General features: G+C 35.5%; 1 long non-coding RNA gene across 3 annotated transcripts in view; it reads left to right on the top strand.

Annotated features, from left to right (window-relative positions):
• LOC129033813 (uncharacterized) overlaps positions 1 to 17,110 on the top strand; it is a 50,452-nt gene extending 33,342 nt beyond the window's left edge. For 2 of the 3 annotated variants that reach the window (XR_008501676.1, XR_008501675.1), the window contains 3 exons: positions 9,335 to 9,573; positions 10,497 to 10,609; positions 16,868 to 17,110. This is a non-coding gene — a long non-coding RNA (uncharacterized LOC129033813). The remainder of the gene's footprint in view (positions 1 to 9,334; positions 9,574 to 10,496; positions 10,610 to 16,867) is intronic. The other variant, XR_008501677.1, reaches the window with a different exon arrangement.
• Positions 17,111 to 17,366: the final 256 nt, after the last annotated feature.

Here is a 17,366-nt window from a genome sequence, read left to right as displayed (position 1 = left end):
TGCTATATTGTATAATATCCGGTGTATTTGAAAGAATTATTTCTTAAAAATAAAGAAAAATACATTGAGCATCAATAAATAAGATGAATTGGAAGTGCTCCAAGAAGTAAAATCAGAAGACAGTTACAATTCTATTGCAGTAATCCATGCAAGATGATCTATGACGTGTCCCCAAAAAGGGAAAACAAATGAGACTTTTCAAATGTAGAATTAGTATGACTTGATAATTTTGTATGAGTGGCAGACAAGAAGGTCAAATAAAGAATGACTCTGAGTTTGTAATCCTGGGAAATTAAGTGAATGTTAGTGCTTTCAACTTACTGAGAAACAAAAAGCTGTAAAGTCTTGATGGAATTGTCCAAAAAGTATCTAGAAATATGAATCTGGGGTGTAGACAGTTTGGAGTCAAATGAATGAATGGATGGATGGATAAATGAATGGATGGATGGACTGATAAATACTTGTATACCTATTCATCCATTCTCCCTTTATTCTTTCCAGTCTTCTTTCTTTAGTTTCTAATAAATCAATTGGCATAACTTGTTGCCTTTAAAATTTTATTTGCTTCATTTTATATTACTTTAAATTATTTAATGTGTTTTATTTTTCTTTTGAATTTAATTCTTTTCCTTACACACTCTGCATGCATTTCTTCCTGAAGCTTTTAAAACATAAACAAGGAATCATGAAAGGAGCTATAGATGATTATAAAGAGCAGAAATATGGACCTTATCATCAGAAAAGAAACCTATGCCCACAAATAACTGAACATTTCATAATTTCACTCAATCAACTTTCCTTCAAGCTAGAATTTTCATTTGAAGTTATTACTTTTCCCTCTCTGCTGTCTCCAATTATAGCAAACTTTCACCAGTTGGTAATTCAAAGAAATTTTCTCTAACAAGGAAAGTTTGCTTACCATATGAGCGTTTTTTAGATTATAGTCTGCTGATAGAAATTGATATAAACTGTTGGAGAGTAGATTGCCTTTGAAATAGTTAATTTGAAAATTCATTCGAAATAATTTTGAAATGCTCACACTATAGCTTTAAAGATCTTTAAAAATCAAACTCTACTTTTCTTTGCATGTAATTTTATTAATTTGCCTCCTCTTTAGAATGGCATTTCTCTAATCTTTGACTATTTGATGTCCTTGAACCCAAGTCTTTGAGTACTTTTAATTCCTCTTTGATGTCTTTTCCAATTCCTCAGGAAGAACTCCACCAAAGTTTTCCACATGCTGAATAGCGAACAGTAAATAACCACACGCTTTTGGAAATGAACTTGATACTTGTCGTCACTAACTGTCTCTATTAGTTCTTAGAGTAGGAATTGTTATTAGTAAAATTCCTCTGTAGCAACAGTGGGATGCTTAAAAGATGCTAGTTACAGAACTACAAACTTTCTGAGCTAGAAATATAGTTAAGATTTTTACTTTATAACAATACAGTTTTTTTCAAATAAAGAAAGAAGTCGATAGAATCAAATATATTTTTTTCTGAAAGGAACTGATGAAGAGATGTTAATGGAGAAATGACCAATAATAATATATTAGGATAAAAAGTCATTCTACCTAGAACTTAGGCAAAGCTGCTGAACACAAACATGTGAATTGTTTCTCATTGCAATCTTTCATTCATTCAAAGCAATGACGGAGTACTAACCTCATGTTAGGACCTAATACTTTGATGGCAGAAAACTCGTTCCAGCAAAGTTGCAGCAGATGGCAAAATATGTCGAGTAGACCCATCTTTTCTGCTTCCTCAAGTTTCATTTATTCAAACACTGTCTTGCAAGATTATAGTCAAATTACACTTGTGAAAAATTATCTCATTCTTTTCATTGAATAATTTATTATTATTAGAAATTCCTCACCATCAGTCAGCCAGAAGCAATTGCCCCTCCCCATTGTGTTGGGGGGGGGAAGGTGTCCCAGAAATGTAGGGACCATTGCTGTTTCAGTCTACTTTACACTGACTTCCAGGATGTGTCCCAATAGCTCCTCTATACCAACCTCTGTTGCTTCTTTTATTTAGGCTACCAAGGAGTTTCAAGGAGGATGATTGAGAACGGTAGTGGAGACCTTGAACATTTAAGTCAAAGGCAGCATTCCTAGTCTAGTGTCACAGTGTCATACTTCTCTTCAGGGCCCAGTAGTAGCATTAAAGGTTTAGGCCTTCCCTTCTTCCAGCATTAGCTTTCAAGTCTCACTATATTACCACCACAACCACATTCCACTGTCAAATCTCAAGTGGATTCTTCTTTTATATAAGTATTCAAATACGTTAGATATGCCTCAGAATATCATAATTTATAACTAAATATTCCCATAGCTATTTAATTAATGTCTTTCTGTTCATAAACTATAAGCTCCATGAGTTGAGAGAGCATGTCTGTTTTCTCACCACTATATTTTCAGAGCTATCAAATAGCTGGAAGAAAACATATTCTATTTAGAATCTGTAGAATAAACTATGATGATTGAAATATTGCAGGCTATTCAGTAGATGGAAAGCTTAACAAAGATGTACTATCATATTTATCTTTCAGCCTCTTACTGTCTCTAGCCTAGCATCTTGCATAAAATAGGCACTCGATATATTTTAAATTGAAACAAAGAGAAAAAAAGCCATGATTAAGCCAGCTACTTGAGAATTTTTTCAGGATTTCCTCTGTGTGACAGGGTTATGGTCACCAGAAGCTCTGGAATCACATCATGGTTTAAAGGCAAAGAAAAAGCTTTCCTTATTGTTCACATAAAATGCCAGATAATCGCTCCAATTTGTGTAACTTGGGCCATATGACTTTCCCTGAACCAAATTCTGTGGTCAGGAGGATGAAGTGTTGGGATTGGTTGGTTAAATCCCCACTATGATTGGTAACACAAAGAAAATCAAACGGAGTGAGAAATAGTTGATTCCTATGGAAGCTGGGTTGTTGTTACCCAAAGAAAATGGAATGTGAAATATTCACCATCACTGCCATCATCAACAACAACCAGCATTCACTGCAGTCTGTATGGGTATACAGTAAGTTGAAAAGCTGAGAGCATGGTGAGAAGGTGAAACATTTCCATTAACTATTTGTAATCTGAAAGGCTATACTTAATTAGCAAGCAAATTACTTCTAAATTTACTAAGGAGACAAAGTTTTTTATGCAAAATTAGTCTCAGGCAAACTTCACTATTAATGTTTAAAACAAAAACTAAACATAACTGCTGTTCAGGCTGAAGGTTGTGACTCTTTTATTATGAGTAGTGATAAGAAACTTGCTTCTGCTTTGACTTCAAAACTTTTTTTTTTTTCACTTTAGAGTCTTAAGAAATATTGAGTTTTCCTAAAAACATTCCCTAAAAACTTAAACAAAACTATTGTGGATTTTAAAAGCCACTTTAAACAAAAGTGCTGACTTTTTTCTTTTCTAAATAGAAACCTTATGTTATGCATGGTGATGAATGTAGGTTTACAGTAATTCCTTTTAGTAGGACTACTCAGGGAATCAGATAAAATAAAAAACCAAAAGGTTACTCTTTTGCAAAAACTAAATAGAAGACCAAGCATCAAATTTGGAATTATGTTTGAAATGATTTTTAAATGGATTGAATATTGGTTTAATTAAGGTTCTCCCTCTGTGAACATGAAATTCCTCATATTTTTCCTATTCGCTTCACCTCTTCACCTAAAGAAAATTTAGCTTTTTAATCCTAAGAAATCGAGATTTGCTAATCTTTCCAACTGCCATTGCACTTCTCACTGCACATAAAAGCTTTTGCTGCAAAGTGAAATATACTTTCTTCTCTGTTTTAATTCATTCAATTCCCTTCTCAAAATTTTATTTATTTGTGGCTGGGTGCAGTGGCTCATGCCTGTAATCCCAGCACTTTGGGAGGCTGAGGTGGGTGGATCACGAGGTCAGGAGTTCAAGACCAGCCTGGCCAGCATGGTGAAATCTCATCTCCACTAAAAATACAAAAATTAGCTGGGCATGGTGGTGCGTACCTGTAGTCCCAGCTACTCAGGAGGCTGAGGTAGGAGAATCACTTGAACCCGGGAGGTGGAGGTTGCAGTGAGCCGAGATCTCACCACTGCACTCCAGCCTAGGCAACAGAGTGAGACTCCATCTCAAAAAAAAAAAAAAAAAGAAAAGAAAAAAAGAAAAAAAAACAAAAAAACTTTATTTATTTGTTTACCTAACTTATCCATAGCTCCTTTAGATGGCTGTTACGTTGCACTTTTTCAATTTTTAGTTTTAGAACTGCCATTCTACCCAATATTTATCCCCAATTTGCCTGTAACCCTGGCCACTCTGGACATTCCATTATGCCTCAGTTTCCGGAGAGCTGTGTCTCCAGGTGACCTGAATATGTTCCTTTTCTCTTCTGCTGATTACTGACAACTGACAACCTCCCCCAGAAAAAACTCGGTGTCTGTCTTCCTCTTTTCATTTCCGTTCAAATTCCACGTGGCATCAAATTCACATCTAGTCACTTTTAGCTCCGTGTCTTCTTTCTACACACTAATTAATTCTCTTCTTGACCCAGAGTTAACATTGTTCAAAGAATGTCACCAAGCGGTTAGGCTATGGTGTCAAATTCTGATATAAAAAGAAATGTATTTATAGAATATTTTTATTCTAACACTTTTGTCATTTCTACTGGATTTCTGAAGCAAACAACTAGAGAATGATTTTTTGACTACAGCCCTGGTTATACTGATGCACTACTAATTAGTTGAGTGATTTTGGACATGTTCTCTCTGTTTCATTATAAAATGAAGGTAGTAAATCAACTAATCTATAAGTTCTCTTGAAGTCCCAAAAGTCAAGGTATTAGGGTAATTAACGCTAAGTATCATAGCAAATAACCTCAAGATTTTAATAGCTTTACACAATAAAAGTTTATTTCTTACTCACATCACAGCACAGTGCAAGTCAGGTAGCTTTCCTGGTTGAATCTATTCTAAGCAAAAACCTGGGAATCCAGGATCCAGGATTATTTACCGGATTTGTTGGTAAAGTTAGTTCATGTTTCTTCTGCCTGAATGTGTAATATTTCATAGCTCGTCATCATCTCTACCAGTCAGTGAGAGGTGATATTTTCAGTGGTTTTAATTAAGACATTAAGACAATAACATAGCAATTATTGCCTGAAATAAGATTTGGGTCTTATATCTGTACAGACAAAAATTTTCAATGCATAACCAGTAAGCATTGTTAAAAGCACCTAATAGTGAACCATTGCAAGTTCATATTTCCAAGATAATTATATCTAAAAGCCAAGACTCTCCATATTAAATTGTATGAGGTTCATCCAATAACTCAACGCTCTGTGCTGTTTCCTCATTTATTAAATATTCAGGTTATTTCTTTGGTCTTTTTATCTAAAATCGTTGCTTTATATTATTTAGGAAGGGATCCTCATATTTTATAAGTATCTCCCCAATTATAGCAAAAGATGTTTTCCTCCTAAAAATAAATATATACATGTATAACAGGTTGAACAGTGTCCTCCCAAAACTTATGTCCATCCAGAATCTCAGAATGTGACCTTATTTGGTAATAGGGTCTTTACAGATGTAATTAAATCAAGATGAGGTCATATTAGATTAGGATGGAACTTAAATCCAGTGAATGGTATTCTTATAAGAGGAGAGGACACACAGATAAACAGAGGAGTCCTTGTGAAGATGAAGGCAGAGATTGGAGTGATGCAGCTGCAAGCTAATGAACCCCAATAATTGTCAGGAGCCACCAAAAGCTAAGAATAGGGAGGGAAAATTTTAATCTGGGTATTCAGAGAGACCATGGCACTGCCGATACCCTGACTTCAAATTTCTAGTCTCCAGAACAATGAGAGAATAAATTTCTGTGTAAGTCACCAGTTTGTGGCACTTTTTATGGAAGTCTTAGAAAATGAATACAATCACTTTTAATCATGTTTTAACTGTTATAATTACTTGTTCAACTTGACCATCCTCACTAGAACTGTAAGTTCTCCAAGTAACACCTTGTTCTGTAATGTATCCTTGGTACATGACCCAGAATCTGGCAAACAGGAGACAATTACTACTCATTGAATTAAACAAATGAATAAATAATTCATACTATTCTGGTCCCATTATGCTGTGGATAACTAAAGTTTTTCAATAAAACAAGGAAAAGGCCTATTAAGATTCTCAATCAGCAGTTGTCAGATATCACCCTTACTAAGTTTTGCAGTCTTCTTTATACATAAGATAGGAATAAGAGTATTTTGACGATCACAGTTTTTTAAAATACGGATGCTTGTATTGCTCTTTTAGTGTACTCCTCTCTTGCTATGTCTGCAGCGGGTTAAGTGCATGTGGAAATTCTACAGGAGACATATGAAAAGGCATCTTGGAAGTGAGATTTTAGGAACAACATGGACAGTGGCAGCAAGAAGCAACACATGCCCAGGTTTATTCTGAGTTTTTCAAAGTCTTGCTTTGTCTCTGATGGCGAAGCTTAGTCCATTGCACCGTTTGTTTCAACCCAGTACAAACTGCCATGTAATTCTGAAGAAGAAATTAGCCAGTTTGAAGGTTCTATAACTGCATCATTACTACTACAGCTACAGAAAACACTCTTAAATAAAGTCCTGCTGCTATATAGTATGAGACTAGTAAAGAGTGAGGTTCATGCCCAGGCTGAAGTGCAGGTGCGATCTTGGCTCACTGCAACCTCTGCCTCCCAGGTTCAGACAATTCTCGTGCCTCAGCCTCCCGAGTAGCTGGAATTACAGGCGGGTGCCACCATGCCCAGCTAATTTTTTTGTATTTTAAGTACAGACAGGGTTTTGCCATGTTGCCCAGGCTAGTCTCGAGCTCCTCAGCTCAGGCAATCTGCCTGCCTTGGGCTCCCAAAATACTAGGATTACAGGCATGTAGCCTCCTCAAGTAAGAGACCTTTATCAGATAGGTAGTTAAAAAAAATAGCAATTCCAAGCATAAATTAGTAGTCTACATCACACTTTCTTGTATGTAGCAAAGATTTGTAGAAACAATTATAATTAATTATAATTTAACACATTGTGTTTTTTGTATTGCTATTATACAAAATCTTGAATAATACTTGAATGCAATTTTTAGTCTTCTCTCAAAAAAACACATGAAAAAATGCTCACCATCACTGGCCATCAGAGAAATGCAAATCAAAACCACAATGAGATACCATCTCACACCAGTTAGAATGGCAATCATTAAAAAGTCCGGAAACAACAGGTGCTGGAGAGGATGTGGAGAAATAGGAACACTTTTACACTGTTGGTGGGACTGTAAACTAGTTCAACCCTTGTGGAAGTCAGTGTGGCGATTCCTCAGGGATCTAGAACTAGAAATTCCATTCGACCCAGCCATCCCATTACTGGGTATATACCCAAAGGACTATAAATCATGCTGCTATAAAGACACATGCACACGTATGTTTATTGCGGCATTATTCACAATAGCAAAGACTTGGAACCAACCCAAATGTCCAACAATGATAGACTGGATTAAGAAAATGTGGCACATATACACCATGGAATACTATGCAGCCATAAAAAATGATGAGTTCACGTCCTTTGTAGGGACATGGATGAAATTGGAAATCATCATTCTCAGTAAACTATCACAAGAACAAAAAACCAAACACCGCATATTCTCACTCATAGGTGGGAATTGAACAATGAGAACACATGGACACAGGAAGGGGAACATCACACTCTGGGGACTGTTGTGGGGTGGGGGGAGGGGGGAGGGATAGCATTGGGAGATATACCTAATGCTAGATGACGAGTTGGTGGGTGCAGCGCACCAGCATGGCACATGTATACATATGTAACTTACCTGCACATTGCGCACATGTACCATAAAACCTAAAGTATAATAATAATAATAATAAAAGAAAAAAAAAAAAAAAAAAAAAAAAGATTTCTCAAAAGGCCAATTAACTGTTAGCATTCTGTGACCTTGAGAGCTAAGAGTTTATCTCATCTCAGAATGTGAAATATATTTTCTACGTGTTACTAATGCTGTGCAGTGATCTTGGTTGTGCCTTTTCTTTCATTACATGAAAATTTACAATCACAATAGGAAGGGTAAATTGAATTCACATCATAATCATCAACAAATGAAGAATATGATAGAATTAGTCTCACAAGGGGTGAAAAACTTAACTTTCAAAAATTTAATGTATGCTGATCAAGGCAGTTTTTCTAATTCTAATAACCAAAGACATAGAAAGAAACTCCTCCTCCCATAAAGGAAGACTGTACCTGTTTTATAAAACATGGAGTTGAACTCAGGACAACTACAGTATTCAAAGATACTTGTTAACTTTAAAAAGGCACTGAAAATAAATCCACTTTAAGTTATGACCAAAATTATATAGTAAATAGTTAAAAGGAGGATGGGGCAGTGCCTAAACGAAATATTATTGTACAAAGAAGTTAAAAACTATGAGGTTCAATTTTATTTCATAAACTATTCCATAAAATTTTGCTTGTAACATAAAATGTGTAGTATTTCTTAGAGTGGAAACTGTACTGTAAGATATTGATTTTTCCCTTCCTGAAAAAGGAAATGTGGGAGGGGGGTTAGTTTTTCTTAATTCCTTTCTATTCATGCTGCAAGATTCATACAGTACATTTATATTATTATTATTTTTTTAAATTCCTGTTTTATTAAGATTGTTACTGAAACACCAGGGGTTTTGCTCACCACACAGAAAGCCAATCACTGAGACAATGAATATTTCCAGGGAAGGAGGCTTTATGTGGATGCTACAGTGAAGGAGAATGGAAGATTAATCTCAAATCCATCTCTTCAAGTGACTAAACTTAAGGGTTTATAGAGCATGGAAGAAATGTAACTACATGTGGAAAAACAGAAATTAGGGAGGTGTACAAAAGAGGAGTTAGTCAATGGGTAGCAGGTGGTCTGTTAGGCAATCGTGATGAATGGGGGGGTCTTGCGTCTTATTGGCCAGATGCAGTGATCTGGTAAGTTTCAGTTCCTTGATACTGTCAGGAAACCTGATGGTTGGTTTCCTGAGAAAGGAACTTAGATAAGACAAATGTAATTCTTTCAAGCTCTAAGACAAGGAAGGTAAATTTCTAGTTCCATTCAATGAAAATCATAAATACAAGTTCTATGGGGAAATCGGGCCAATTTCAAGGTGAACTGTCAAATAAAAATTGTATATAATTAAAGTGTACAACATGGTGAATGCACAGCCAGTGAAGGAAATAGCAATAATACGTGATGGTTAATTTCAGGTGTCCACAGTGCCCAGATGTGTGGTCAAACATTATCCTGGATGTTTCTGTGTTTTTAGGTGAGATTAATATTTACTCAGTGAACTTTGAGTAAAGCATTGGTTGCTTCGTTATGTGGATGAGTCTCATCCAATCAGTTGAAGGTGACTGAATGGAACCATAGATCGACCTCACATAAGTGAGAGGGAATTCTGCAACAGATCGTCTTTGCCTTTGAACTGCAGCATGGACTCCCCTCTGGGTCTCCTGCCTGCCAGCCCACCCTGCAGAGTTTGCATTTGCCAGCCTTCACAATCAGGTGAGCCAATTCTTTAAAACAAATCTATTTCTATAGACACACATTCTGTTGGTTCTGTTTATTTGCAGAACTCTGATTACTGCACAGTATAGATAAATAATTGAATAACTTAGGTAAAATATTATAGGTGCTATCATAGGAGTTTATTCAACAAACTGCTGAATATACTACATAAACAGAAAGAGAAAGAAAAGTCTTATGTTCCACTCAATAGATAACAAAAAAATGACTAAATTCAATAATTCAGAATAAAAATTCTGAGCAACTAAGAATAGAAGAACATGGTATCCACAAAAAAACCTACTGTTAAGACTACATTTAATGGTGAAATATTGAACTCATTAACACTGAGAATATTTTCTCTGACAACTCATTGTCCATATTGCTGTAGAGGTTCAATCCAATGCAATGAGGCAGAAAAATATATATAAGCCATAAATGTAGGAAAGTGTCAAAATTATATGTCTCTCAGAGAACATGATAATCTACATATATAAAAGAATCTACCAAGAAACTACATAAGTAATGAGTAGTATTTAAACATCACAGAATAAAATACCAAAATATAAAAATCAATAGTATTATTATAAGCTATTAATAAACTACAGATTTTAAAAAACGCATGTATTATAGTATCAAACAACATTCCTAGAAGTAAATTTAACTAATTATGTATAAGACCTTTACACTGAAAATTACAAAATCTTTCTGAGCCAATTTTTTTAGATAACCAAAATAAATGGAGAGAGGTATCATGTTCATAGAGAAGTAGCAAGTCTGGAGAATCAATATTATTATGATGTTAGTTTTTCCTTGATTTATTGAGGATAATGTGGGTAATGTAACTGGCTCAAAGTCACTTAGCTATAAGTAGTAGAAACTTTGTTCAATCCCAGAATTCTTCCTTTTTCGCTTTACACAAGGTAATTTATCCTGTGCATTAGCAAGAGGAAGTCTACAGCCATGGAAACCAAGTCAGGAAACTTCTCTCTTATTATTAGGTCCACTGCAAATCTAGTTGAGACTGCAAATCGAGGTAAATTAATCCCTTGTGTTTTAGTTAAGAAGAAAAAACTCTCAGCAAAAGTGAATCTAGATTGCATCTTCCTTGAGAAATGGAGAATAAATCCATATAGATATATTTACTTCAAGGAATCACCGGAAGGAGCTTCCTCTTTTGTTTTGTTCATTTTAGTACAGCAGTTGGCAAATGTCAGTGTGCATCCGCATCACCTGGAGGGCTGTGGTTAAACACCCATTGTTGGGCCCACCCTCAGAGTTCCTGATTCCAGAAATCTGGGTTAGGGACCTGAGGCTTTGCATATCTAACAATTTGCCTGGTGATGATAATGTTGCTGGTTCTACCACCACTCTTTGACACTGTCTTAAAATCGATAGAGCGAGAGCTCTTTAATTGTTCAAATGTAAACGCAGTAAGGCTTGGCTGATCTAATATTAATCTTTAACTAAAATCTCTATTCTCTTTGCTTAGCATGTCAGGTTTTATTCATTAATCAAAAAGTCCTACTGCAAACCAAATAGAATAGAGCTTGAGTTACACACAGCACAGTTTAAGTTATCCATCTGGTGGTTTACTAGCCTCAAGGCTAGCACATACAACATTTATGTATTTTGGTCTTTCAGATTATATAATCATTAATTCAGTGAATATGTGTTTTTCTTTTTGTTATCTTAATTTAATTAATTAATTAATTTGTTTTTTACAGATAGGGTTTTTGTCACTCAGGCTAGAGTGCAGTGGTGGGATCATGGCTCACTGTAGCCCTAACCTCCTGGGTTCAAGCCATACTCTGCTCTTACCCTCCAGAGTAGCTGGGTGACAGGCACTTGCTACCACGCCTGGCTATTTTTCCGAGAAGGGGTTGTGCTATGTGGCTCAGGTTGGTCTCAAACTCCTGGCCTCAAGCAACCTTCCTGTGTCAGCCTTCCAAAGTGCTGAGATTATCGATGTGAGCCACCACACCCTTTTTCTTATCTTTAAGAGAGCATTTTATATAAGATGTCACATTGTTGCATCATATCTGATCAAATTTAAGGAATAGAAGACAGAAACTTTATACAGATAATGTTGGTGTTTGTTTATTTTAGTATGTGATGAAGCTCACTTTAAGAGCTTACCCTGAGTAGCCGGGCGCGGTGGCTCATGCCTGTAATCTCAGCACTTTAGGAGGCTGAGGTGGGCGGATCACGAGGTCAGGAGACTGAGACCATCCTGGCTAACACGGTGAAACCCCGTCACTACTAAAAACACAAAAAATTAGCCGGTGTGGTGGCACCCGCCTGTAGTCCTGGCTACTCGGGGAGGCTGAGGCAGGAGAATGGCTTGAACCCAGGAGGCAGAGCTTGCAGTGAGCCGAAATGACACCACTGCACTCCAGCCTGGGCAACAGAGCAAAACTCTGCCAAAAAATAAACAAACAAACAAAAACAAAACAAAACAAAATAAAACACCTTACCCTGAGTTGCTAATTTAGAGAAAGTGCTGTGAGCAGGGAAAGCATTCATAGAAGAGAGTAAATGTTTGAATTTAAACTATTGGACATGTCATAAAACAGTCACCAGTAAATGTCTTTTAATATGTCATTACTTTTATGGCATTTTGCTTACTGCATAATTCGGCACTCACCATATCACACTTCACCATTTCATCTCTCCCCACAAGCAACCACAAAGTGTTCTCAGAAAATGCTGAATGGAAAAAATAATTAGTTCAGATAATTAATTGCAATAATAGTGAGAGCAGTGACAGTATATGTCTTTACTACAGGCCAGGTGCTTTGTTCAATGTACCTCATAAGCAGTATCCCATTTATTTCACAAAACTCCTATAAAGCACAGTTTCTCAACCTCAGCACTATTGACACTTTAGGCTGAATAATTCTTTGTTGTGGGAACTGTCCTATGCATTGTAGGATGTTTAGCAGGATCCCTAACTTCTAGCCACTAGATGTGAGTAGCCTCCTCCTGGTATTAACAACCACCATTGGTCCTGGTTGAGAACCACTAATATAAAGTGTATAGTACTTCATAGATGTGGTATTGGAAATTTGCTTTGTCCAGGCTTTTACAACTCATTATATCAGAGCAAGGATTCAAATGCAGGCCCTCAGATTTGTTCCTTCTTGGTATGTTTACTAATAATGGGAGCCATGAATTTCTGTAGCCCAGAATAGGACAAACAGAGACAAATGGACAAATCATTTGAGAAAATATAGGTTTGGACCTTGTTTTTTGTTTTTTCTGTTTTTGTTTTTTTAAAGCTATGGACCAAATTCTAGTTCCCACTAAGAGCAACTTTGAGTGCAAAATTAAGCTGTGATTAGTTCCTTATAAGTCAATCTTTTAAAATGAGTTTTGCCATATTTAAGCTTTAAATTGTAGGGTCTATGTTTTGTCTCAGTTTTTATTACACAAATCATAGGTCCTTGAGTATAACTTAGCATCTGTTCTATTGTTGTGAAAATGGAAACTTTTGGCTATGACTCAAAATAGCTACTGTACAAAGCAGGATTCTAATTGGCATGGCTGTCTGGGTACAATGTGTCTGGTCATCAACTAACTTGCACTAGATTTATGTTATGGATTTTTATTTGCTTTGTTGCTCTAAGTAGGAACTAGAATTTGATCCATAGCTTTAAAAAAAACAAAAACACAAAAATAAAATCCAAGGTCCAAACCTATATTTTCTCAAATGATTTATAAAACAAATAATATATGCATAAACTTCAAATGAAATTGGGACGTATTGTGTATTTTAGGTCACCCATAAGCCTATAGACAGATGATTAGATAAATAGATAGACAGACAGATAGAAATCTGCTGTGTAAATCGTGGAGCCTGCATCACTTCTAAGAGTCAATCAGAAGCTCATGTTCTGGTTCTGAATGACAAGAGTTGGTGATTGCATCAACTCCTTTGGGAAAAAGGACTATTTACTAATAAGGCAGTTGATAGTAGACAGACATGGGTAATATAGAGTCATTGACTCTAGAACAGGTTGAAGAGATATGAGGTTATAAACTATCTACATTAAGGTAATTATAGGTAGGAGAAAGGAAAGACCCATACTTTATATTTAGACTGTGATACAGAGGATAATAATATGCTGTTTTAACACAACACACACACAAAATCACATGTTTAACTTATTGCTGTAGATCCCATAAAATAGAACCCATAAACTTTGCTGGAATTGAGTAACTGCCATAAAATGTACCCATATATAATGTATCTTTTATATGCTTAAGAAAATATTTTCAAAGTCTTAGGACCTACATGAACAAAAGTATAAAATCTCATTGAAGGATATAAAACAAATTCCTCAACATATGGAAAGACAGATTAGGTTTCTAGATGGGAAATAATATAATAAAAATTATTAATGTTTTAAAATTAACATACTGATTTTATATTATTCATTTATAATATGAATCCCAACTATGAATTTTCAGAATTAAAAAAAATTATCTTAACTATTTGTATGCCAGTGTAATTTTATAGATTGCCTACATACATATGATAAACAGTAAAAGTGGACAAAACTATAGAAATATAAAATGCTGAGTATCTTATATAATTCTATAAAGTACTAATATCCAGTCATTCTTTTAACAGCATGACATAGATAAATCAATCCTTAGAAGAAAGACAGAATCTAGAAATCCATTCGATATTATAATAGCAGATTTTATACTTGACAAAGGTTGTCTTTCATTGCACAAAGAAAGGATGGATGATTAACAAATAGCCCTGGCACAGTCAGCTATTTATTCATGTTTTGCATTATGTACAAAAAAAAGGAGTTTCAGATGTATTAAAGTCTTATTTGTAAAAAGTAAAACTAACATTTTTTTTGCAGAAATCTAGGAGATTATATGCACATCTAGGGGCAAGTGTGACCTTCTTAACTAAGACTGAAAACCCAGAAACTATAAGAGATAAGGCATATAAATCTGTAGCAAAAGATAACACAGACAAAATCAAAAGACATAAAATAGGCTTTGAAAAAAATACATGCAATGGAGAATACAGACAGAAGATTGTTTCTGTAATACACATAGGACACTGAAAATTTGTCAAGATGAGAATAGAAGCTCAACAGAAAAAAAGGCTGAAGAAGCAATTCACAGAGACTAGATGCTCAAACTGACTGCTAGTCACATAAATGCACTTTAAAGTAACAAAGAGATAGCACATTACACCGCTGAGGCTGGCAACAGTTTAAAATGGTGATGGCTTGACTGGAAAGTATAAAATCTAAAGTATTATAGACATTTTGGAATGCAATGTCCATTAAAATTAAAATGCATCTATTCTGTGACACAGAAAACCTTCTTCTTGTTAGTCCAAGCATAAAATAAAGCACAACTAAGTAGGAAAAAAAGTACAGGATATGCATCTATCACAGTCTAATTCACTGTAGCCAAATAATGAATATAAAGCAAAAGGCCCTTCAATAGAGAAATGGTTAAAAATATGGTAAACTTATGTCACAAACTACTCTTCAGCCATTAAAAAATGAAGTAAAACTATATCAGTGAACAATTGATTTAGTGTGATTTTTATGATTTATTATTTAGTGAGAACAGAAAGATATAGAATAGTGAGTATTAGGCAATCTCTTTTGGATAAAGTACAATGTAACAAAGAAGGAAAGTTAGAAAAATGGAAACAAGGAGACATACGTTAAAGTAAAAAAATGTTTTTAAATACAATAAAAATGCATGTATGCTTCATTCACACTTATCAATTTATATAGTATATAAAATCTGGATTAAAGTCAAAATGCATTGAAATTGTTTGGGATTACTCTAATTTGAAACTTAGGTTTTTTAAGACTTTAAGCAGAGGCTGTTTTTTAACATTTCAAAAATATATGTATAATACATATTTTCTATAAAAAATAAAAATAAAAATTGCAGGTAAGAAAAAAAAATACCCCAGTCTTCCTGTTTGAGATTCTGTCAATTGGCTGTTTTCCTCCCATTCCCTAGAGCTCTGTTCACTGGCTTTCGTCTCCTTTCCTCAATACAGTTTAGTCACCACCTCTGAGGAACTGTGTCCCGTGTTGGCATTCCTTTGGCAGCTTCCACTTCTCTGTCCCCTTGAGCAAAGTACGTACCAGACATAGCCCAGCCTTAAACTAGAACACTTGAAAAAAACAACATCTGACCCTGGGGAATTCCAGAAATTCAAAAATTCAAAAACCTGGCCTTTAACAACATATCCTCAGTGAGTGCTCTACTCAATATGGCAAAAGACATGAAATCATACACGACATGTATCTTTCCCAAAAGAAGCTTAAGATTTTATGGAGAAGCTAAACCTCATGTGTATTAAAATGAAATAGTTGTATTTCTGTCCTTGAATCCATATAATAATTCTTGAATTAATTGTAGGTTGAAGAGTTCAGGAGAAAGTTCATTCAAAAGAGCCCATAAAGCCAGGTAGAGGGAAATCTGAAAATCTGAAAAGGAAGTGCACTGAGGACTGAGTGTCTCTCGTGTTTGTATCTTTTCTAGTGTTCAGGTCTGTCTCAATCCTATATAATTCAATAGGAAAGAAGGGCCAAGTCTGAGCTAGTAAAGTAATAAAAATTGATGTTTCTGTTTAAAAGCCACGAACTGATACACAACTTAGGCTTCAAGGCTAGAGGCATACTTTACCTTTAGCTAATTAAAAGGAGACTCCAGCTTACAGAGGAAGCCAATATACTGCCTCCAAATAGCCGGTTCTTGATCTGGATATGTTTCTAAAATAATCAACGCATTTAGGTCTTTCTCACAAAAAAAATATTTTCCCCACTACTTTAGGCAGGAGATAGGCATGGGGTGGGAGAAGGAGGATGAAACAGAAGCTGTAGTTCCTTCCAGATGCCCAGGTCAATCCATGGATGGTAGAGAGGCCTCATGAGGGCAGGGGCCTTGGAAACTCATCTGGGAAGTATAAGCCATACTTGCAAAAAGAGACGTTATTTGATGTGCAGCTGACAGGGTAAAAAAGCTTAAACGAACAAGCGTAAGTGCACAGACACTTGCAGTGCTCAGACAAACCTTGCAGTGCTCTGGGCTTCTGTCTTGGCCCCTGAGTAACATTAGTTAATTGTCACTGTCTATGACACTATAGTAACTTTGGAGTGGAGGAGATTGCTTCTAAAAGCATAGTCTACTGCTAAATTGTTTTTTAAGTCAAAGAGATATAAATAAGCTTGTTTGTTTTTTTCTTGTTTGCTTGCTTGTTTATTCTTTGTCTTTCTACTGTTATTCTTCCAAGGTTTTTCTCAGGGGAAGCCGAGCTCCAGACTATTCATTTGTCCTGAAGCAGCCACCTGAAACACAATCATTTTGTATTTCTACGATGTTTTGACCTTTTATCCAAGTCAGCCCTATAGAATGGGCCAAGAGGTTGCTGCCACTGAATAAGCCACTGTGATTTTTTAGCGTCAAGAATTTTGCTGTTAACTATGGCAGAAAAATAGACAGAGGGTAATAAAAATAACTAACATAGACAAATTGCAAAGAATCTTAGTATGTTCTTACAGTCATCATTCTTTTATTACAGTTCCTGACTTCCTCATGTAATGATAATTGAAAATCCCCTTGAACTTGGAGTCTTTGCTTAGTTCCTGAATCCGAAGTACAACAAACTCCTCTCATCTTCCTAATCCTCATCCCACCCCAACCACTAGGCTAAATGGATGTGTAGTTCCTTTCCTTCACATAGGCTCTGTTTCCTAGTAAGTAGGTTTAAGTCCAATCTCAGCACAACAGAT

This window comes from Pongo pygmaeus, chromosome 2, assembly GCF_028885625.2.
Source record: "Pongo pygmaeus isolate AG05252 chromosome 2, NHGRI_mPonPyg2-v2.0_pri, whole genome shotgun sequence".
In the NCBI taxonomy this organism is placed as follows: Eukaryota; Metazoa; Chordata; class Mammalia; order Primates; family Hominidae; genus Pongo; species Pongo pygmaeus.
The sequence above is the reverse complement of the archived record's forward strand: the minus strand, read 5'-3'. Positions and strand labels throughout refer to the sequence as shown.